Raw genomic sequence first — 5,814 nt, 5'->3', positions numbered from 1 at the left:
ATTTCTTCTAGCTTAGTATACATGTATAGTAATGTCAGAATTAGGTGCACAAAGCAACTAGGTAGCTAGGTTACAGAAGCCAAAAATGAGCTATTAGAGCAATCAAGCAAATTTTCATTTTATATTGTTCCTGTTCCCATGTAATAATTCGCTGTGTATGGCTCCTGTTTCTATGCAATGGTTTTTATTTCTATGAGGTCAATGGTTTCTCACACGGGAGGTAGTCTGACAATGAGAATGGAGCACCTATCCAAGATGGCGTTGGTATTGCTCAGGATTCTCTGCTACACTTCCTAAGGGACCCTCTCCTGTCCCAACTAGGTCATATCCCCTTATTACACGTGCATAGAATTCTGCACTTACTTTGTTACATTAGTGATGGTTTTGTTCACATTTCAGTTTGTATCATTCATTTCATATTCCTCTTCCCATCACCTCTCTGCAGGCCATGAGCTCCAAAAGCCCAGTCAATCATTGTCTTTCCCTCCCCACAGTGCCTGCCACCAGCAGGTGGGAAATCATTAAGGAACGAGAAAAACACACTTTTCCTCTGAAACACTGCTGTTGTCCTGGAAGAGATCTTCCAGTCTTTTATTCATGTGCTTATCCTGAACGTGGATGTAACACTGACATTCATACATTTCTCTCTCCTCCAGTCTTCAGATTCATTATCTTTTTTATCGGAAAGCAGATCCTTTTTTTTCACTCTATAAGCGATATTCCTTTCACAAAGCAGTCCCAGCTCCCAAAATATCTTTTCCTGTCAAATAGAAAGCTGAAAAACATATTGTCCAACACTGAAACAGGCAGGGCCATATATTTTGAAGATAGGACATAAACCACTTTGGGCATCTTTTTTTTTTTTTTTTTGAAGTGTTTTAAATGCACGTACATATTCCCGACCTGTTACATACAGCCCAGAAGGCACCTGCTGACTGCCCACCCATCCAGCATTGCCCACAGCCGGCCCTCTGCACCCACCGTCAGGGCTGATGCTGAGGGAGGGGCTCTCAGCACCACACGCTGGGGCTCACTCCCTGGCCTCAGCTCCCTAGTCTCCTCCCACTGCCCTTGAGGAGCATTTGCCTTGAGGAGTCTCAGCTGTTGCCATTTCACTCAGACAAAAAGAGGACCACAGGTGAAATGTCTTTGTTCAAGAGACATGTTTTTGCAGCTAGACATTCTTCCCTGCCAAGTCTCAAGTCTATGACTACAGGGCCGAGCGGAGACCCCCACACCACCTGAAGACGAATTCAGCCCACAGGCTGTTCAGGAGGGAAACGGACAAGGCCCCAGTTAGGAGAAAATGTAGGGCAGAAATGTAGTATCTTTTCCTCACCCATCGCAAGGTTCATTAAACTCCAAGAACGCTAATTTAAGGGACATCCCTGCAGTTCTAAGTACAGTCCAGTTAGTCTCGGAGGAGACTAACTCAAACGGAGAGTCTGGGAGAGGAAACAACGAATGACACACCCAAGAGCTGACAGCTCCTGACCCCTCAGGCAGCCCCAGGAGAGTGTCTGGGCGAGGGCGGGTCGGAGGCGCTGCACTCCATTTGTGTTTGTCGCTGTGCTCCAAACTTCTGGATGCAAACGTCGTCTGCACCCGCCGGGAAAAATCAGAAACAACGCGTGTGCGTATCAGAGCCTCTGCGCGAGACCCAAAGAGAGGGTGCAGGCACCACCCACAGGACTCCAGGATGCCTCGGGCCACCGACCCGTAGCGGCCCCGCAGCCCCCAAGGCCCTCCCTCTCCGCCTCCTCCCGCCCGATGTCGCGCTGCTCTACTCTTCCCGGGGCGCCGCGGAGCGGGTACAGCCTGCTGAATGGACCCGGAGGCGGCGGGGCTGGGACGGCGGGCGCGCTGTCGCCCGGTGCCCGACGGTGCCCGCGCGGGGAGGGATGCGCAGGTCTGCGAGGCCGGAGCATCTGGATGCGCAACCCCGCAGCGCCCGCGCCGAGGACAGGCGGCCGGGGCCGGCTCAAAACGCACCGGGGCCACCGCTGAGTCGTCTCCCAGCAGCTCAGAATGGCCCCCACGTCCAGGGAAGCGCAGGTCCGATGACACGGCAAACAGGTGGTTGCCGGGCCGCGCGAAGTGTGACGCCTTCCAGGGCACGGTGGAGGCGGCAAGGAGTGATGTGAACGAGGCGGACCTCCGAGGCCGTCTGCGGAGAGCACAGATGCCCCAGGTGCCCTTCAGGAGAAGATGTGTAGGGAGGGGGCCGGGCACTCTGGAGCCCCGGCGGAGAAGAGGGAGCCAAGACCAGGGGCAGAAGCAGGCAGAGCAGCGCTAGCCGCATAAACGCTGCCCCGGGGGCCTGGGAGCGTCAGGCCCGAGGACAGCGGTATGCGGCGGGGCGGGAGCTCCGGGATGCTTGGGTGGGGGGGTGGGGTAGGGGTGGTGACTCCGCCCTCGATCCTCGGCAGCCAATCCGCTCTCCCCGGTGGGCTTGTGACCCCCCCCCCCCCCCCGCTCCTCTCCGTGCACCTCTCTAGCGATCTGCGATGCTTCCCTCCCACGCTTCACCAGGCTTCCTATCAGTTCGTGCCAAGCAGTATTTCTCTTACCACTCGCTGGGGTCAGGATGCCTTTAAGCGGGAACCGAATCCCGAGACATGGCCTCGACGCTGTCTACCTACTCGGGGCCACTCCCCAGGGTGTGCCCATCCTTGCTGCAGCAGCCTAGATGCTGGGCAGAAGGATCTTTTGTGCACTGTGAAGCCCGCTGTCGCACTGCGTGGCGGTCTAGAGCCACAGAACTGAGCGCTGTTGTCCACAGTTGCTGCGTCTTCTCTTGGCTTTCGTTCTTTCCTTGAACGAAGCTTACGCCGCTGAGAATGATCTGGAGCCTCTTCCGGCTGAGGTTGCTGCTCAGTTCGGTCAAAGAGGTCCTCCATCTCCAGGTGCCTCGTTTCCATAAATCCGGGGTAAATGCCAGAAGCCAGAAAAGAAGCAAATCTAGCTTTAAATCCCAGGCTATATTTACTTGTGTAGCTGTTATCTATAAAACAAGGGATAATACGACTGATTAGTTTATGAAGTTGTAAAATGATTGAATGAAAGAATGCATGTCAAAGCACACAGCACAGTGACTAGTACAAAGTAAATTTTGAATAAGTGTTTATTGTTATTAGATATGTCCTACTTCAAAACTCAAGCTGGGCCAGAATTTTGAAATAAGTAATAGTAGATCAAGGAAATTAATAAATGGGAATTGCAGCTGAAAGGACGCCACGACCCAGATGTAGGAATGGTTCAAACCAAAATAATAAAGAAGCAGGGAATGACTAGGCAGAGGTGAAGGGAAGAGCAGAAGAGATGCAATGAGATGCAGAGGAGCTATGAAGGACGGTGCACTGAAGAGAGACCCTGATTATTCAAGTAGTCTTGGCTCCTGACACTTTTTCCTGCAAATTCCTCCCTCCCCAACTTTTATTAAGGTAAGTTAACTTCTGCTCTTTGCATGTTGAAGCACTTGACTAGAGGATTCCCCAGATGTGATGGAAACAAACTGACATAACATCACTTGGGGTTGCTCTACTTTCATGTAGAATTAAGTCAGTAACGGTAAAGTAGGAGTTTCCAGTTGTTTCTCTGCTCCAGAGAAGCAGGTGGTCACTGATTTTTTTTTTTTTTTTTTTGAGGTTTGCTGGTAAGGGGATCCGAACCCTTGACTTTGGTGTTAACAAAGCAGTGATCTATCCAACTAAGCTAACCAGCCAGCCCCAACAGGTGGTCAATGAAAGAGTAGAGACCCTAAATGTGATCCCATAGACATCTTTCATGTGAGTAAAGCAAGCTTCAGAGCTTGTATTATAAATATGACCATGAAAATTCTTTGTATTTCACCACTAAAGATGACTGAATTTTCAAATCCAATTATAAAAAAAGTAATAAAATGACTGGTATTTGTTCATATTAAAGCTCACTAAGTAAGGAGTTAAGAAAGCAGCTCAAAATTAAAATATAAATATATTACTAAGCTCACCTCTTTGCAGGGGTTTATAAGAATTATAAGTCCTTAACAACATGAAATATATATTGCTAGTTACCTGGTCCAATATACTCATACTTCATTTAATAAGCCAATCCCTAGGTTTAACTCTTACAAAATTAATTTCTAATGCAATACTTAATGATTTTTAAAGACAACACTATGTAGGAACAATGAAAGTGCTTAAATTGCTATGTATTAGGATCTAGACAAGAAGGGATTTTGAGATAATAATAATTTATGTTTATGGAACACTTGCTACATGACAGGAACTGTGCAAATGCTCTACTTAAAGTTGAATTTTTGTTTATCAACAATAACCCTGGATAGCGGCCAGGTGGAGGAGGAGCACAGCGGCGACCACAGTAGCCTTCTAGAGTGGAGGTCAAGATGGCGGAAGAGGAGAGCTGCCTGCCGCTTTTCCGCCAGTAGTTGAGGCCCGCGCCAGATGCAGCTGTAGCAGAATCGGCCCAAAGGAACGGCTTTGAAAGGGTGTCTTTACCCTGCCGAGAACTGGGAATCTTCCCCCAACCCGCTCGCGTGACCCTCCGATGCGCCGCAGCCTGCATCGCAGCTGCAGCTGCAGAGGTGGAAACATGGAGGCCTGAGCTGGCGTGTGTCACCCGGGCTGCAGCGGTGACCATGGCTTCTGACCCCCCACCCCCACCCGCCGGTCCCTGGAGCTGGAAGCGAATCAACCCGCGGCCGAGACAGGGAGATGTCCAGCGGGAGAGGCAGAAGTTCCACGGAGACCACACGCCATGCGGGGCACCACTGTGTGATCCAAGAGGTAGGCTTCACTGCCGCCACCCGGCTTCATTCCCAGCCCAGCACAGTGCACACAGAGCGGGGAGACGTCCGGCAGGGGAGGCGGGAACTCCACAGATTCCACGCTGCTGCCAGGCAATCCAGCAGCAGGTAGGCTTCACCACCGCCACCTGGCTCCATCCCAAGCCTGGCCTAGCATGCACAGAGCAGGGAGACATTCTGCAGGAGAAGGGGAAGCTCTGCAGAGACCACACACTCTGCAGTGCCTCGGCGCATCCCAGTAGCCCGGACCAGAGCACACGGAACAGGGAGTCACTGAGGTAGCGATACCAAATTGGCAACCACAGCAATAACTTAGTCAGTCAATAGTGTCAAACCTATGGACTGTGACACCCCCTGCCACAATGAATAAACATCAAAGAAAAGATACCAGAAATACGAAAAATCAAGAAAGTACACCACCAAAAGATAATAAATCTCAAGCTCTAGATCCTATAGAACAAGAAGCCCTTGAAATGACTGACAAGGAATTTTGAGTGATAATTCTAAGAAAATGAATGAGATACAAGAAAACTCAGCTAGACATCATGATGAAATGAGGAAAAGTATACAGGACCTGAAAGAGGAAATGTACAAGGAAATCAATGCCCTGAAAAAAAATGTAGCAGAACTTGCCGAACTGAAGAAGTTATTCAGCAAAATAAAAAACACAACGGAGAGTTTAACCAGCAGGCTTGTCGAAGTTGAAGAGAGAACCTCTGAACTTGAAGATGGGCTGTTTGAAATAACAAAAGCAGACAAAAAAAAAGAAAAAAGAATAAAAGACATAGAAGAAAATCTGAGAGAGATATCAGATGACCTTAAGCGCTCAAATATCTGAGTCATGGGTATTCCAGAAGGGGAGGAAAACAGAGATTGCATTGAAAACATATTCAACAAAATAGTGGCAGAAAACTTCCCAGGTATAGGAAAAATCACAGATCTTCAGATCCAGGAAGCTCAATGATCTCCAAATGTATTCAACCCAAAAAGACCTTCTCCAAGACATG

Source organism: Cynocephalus volans, chromosome 4, assembly GCF_027409185.1.
Source record: "Cynocephalus volans isolate mCynVol1 chromosome 4, mCynVol1.pri, whole genome shotgun sequence".
Lineage (NCBI taxonomy): Eukaryota > Metazoa > Chordata > Mammalia > Dermoptera > Cynocephalidae > Cynocephalus > Cynocephalus volans.
The sequence above is the reverse complement of the archived record's forward strand: the minus strand, read 5'-3'. Positions refer to the sequence as shown.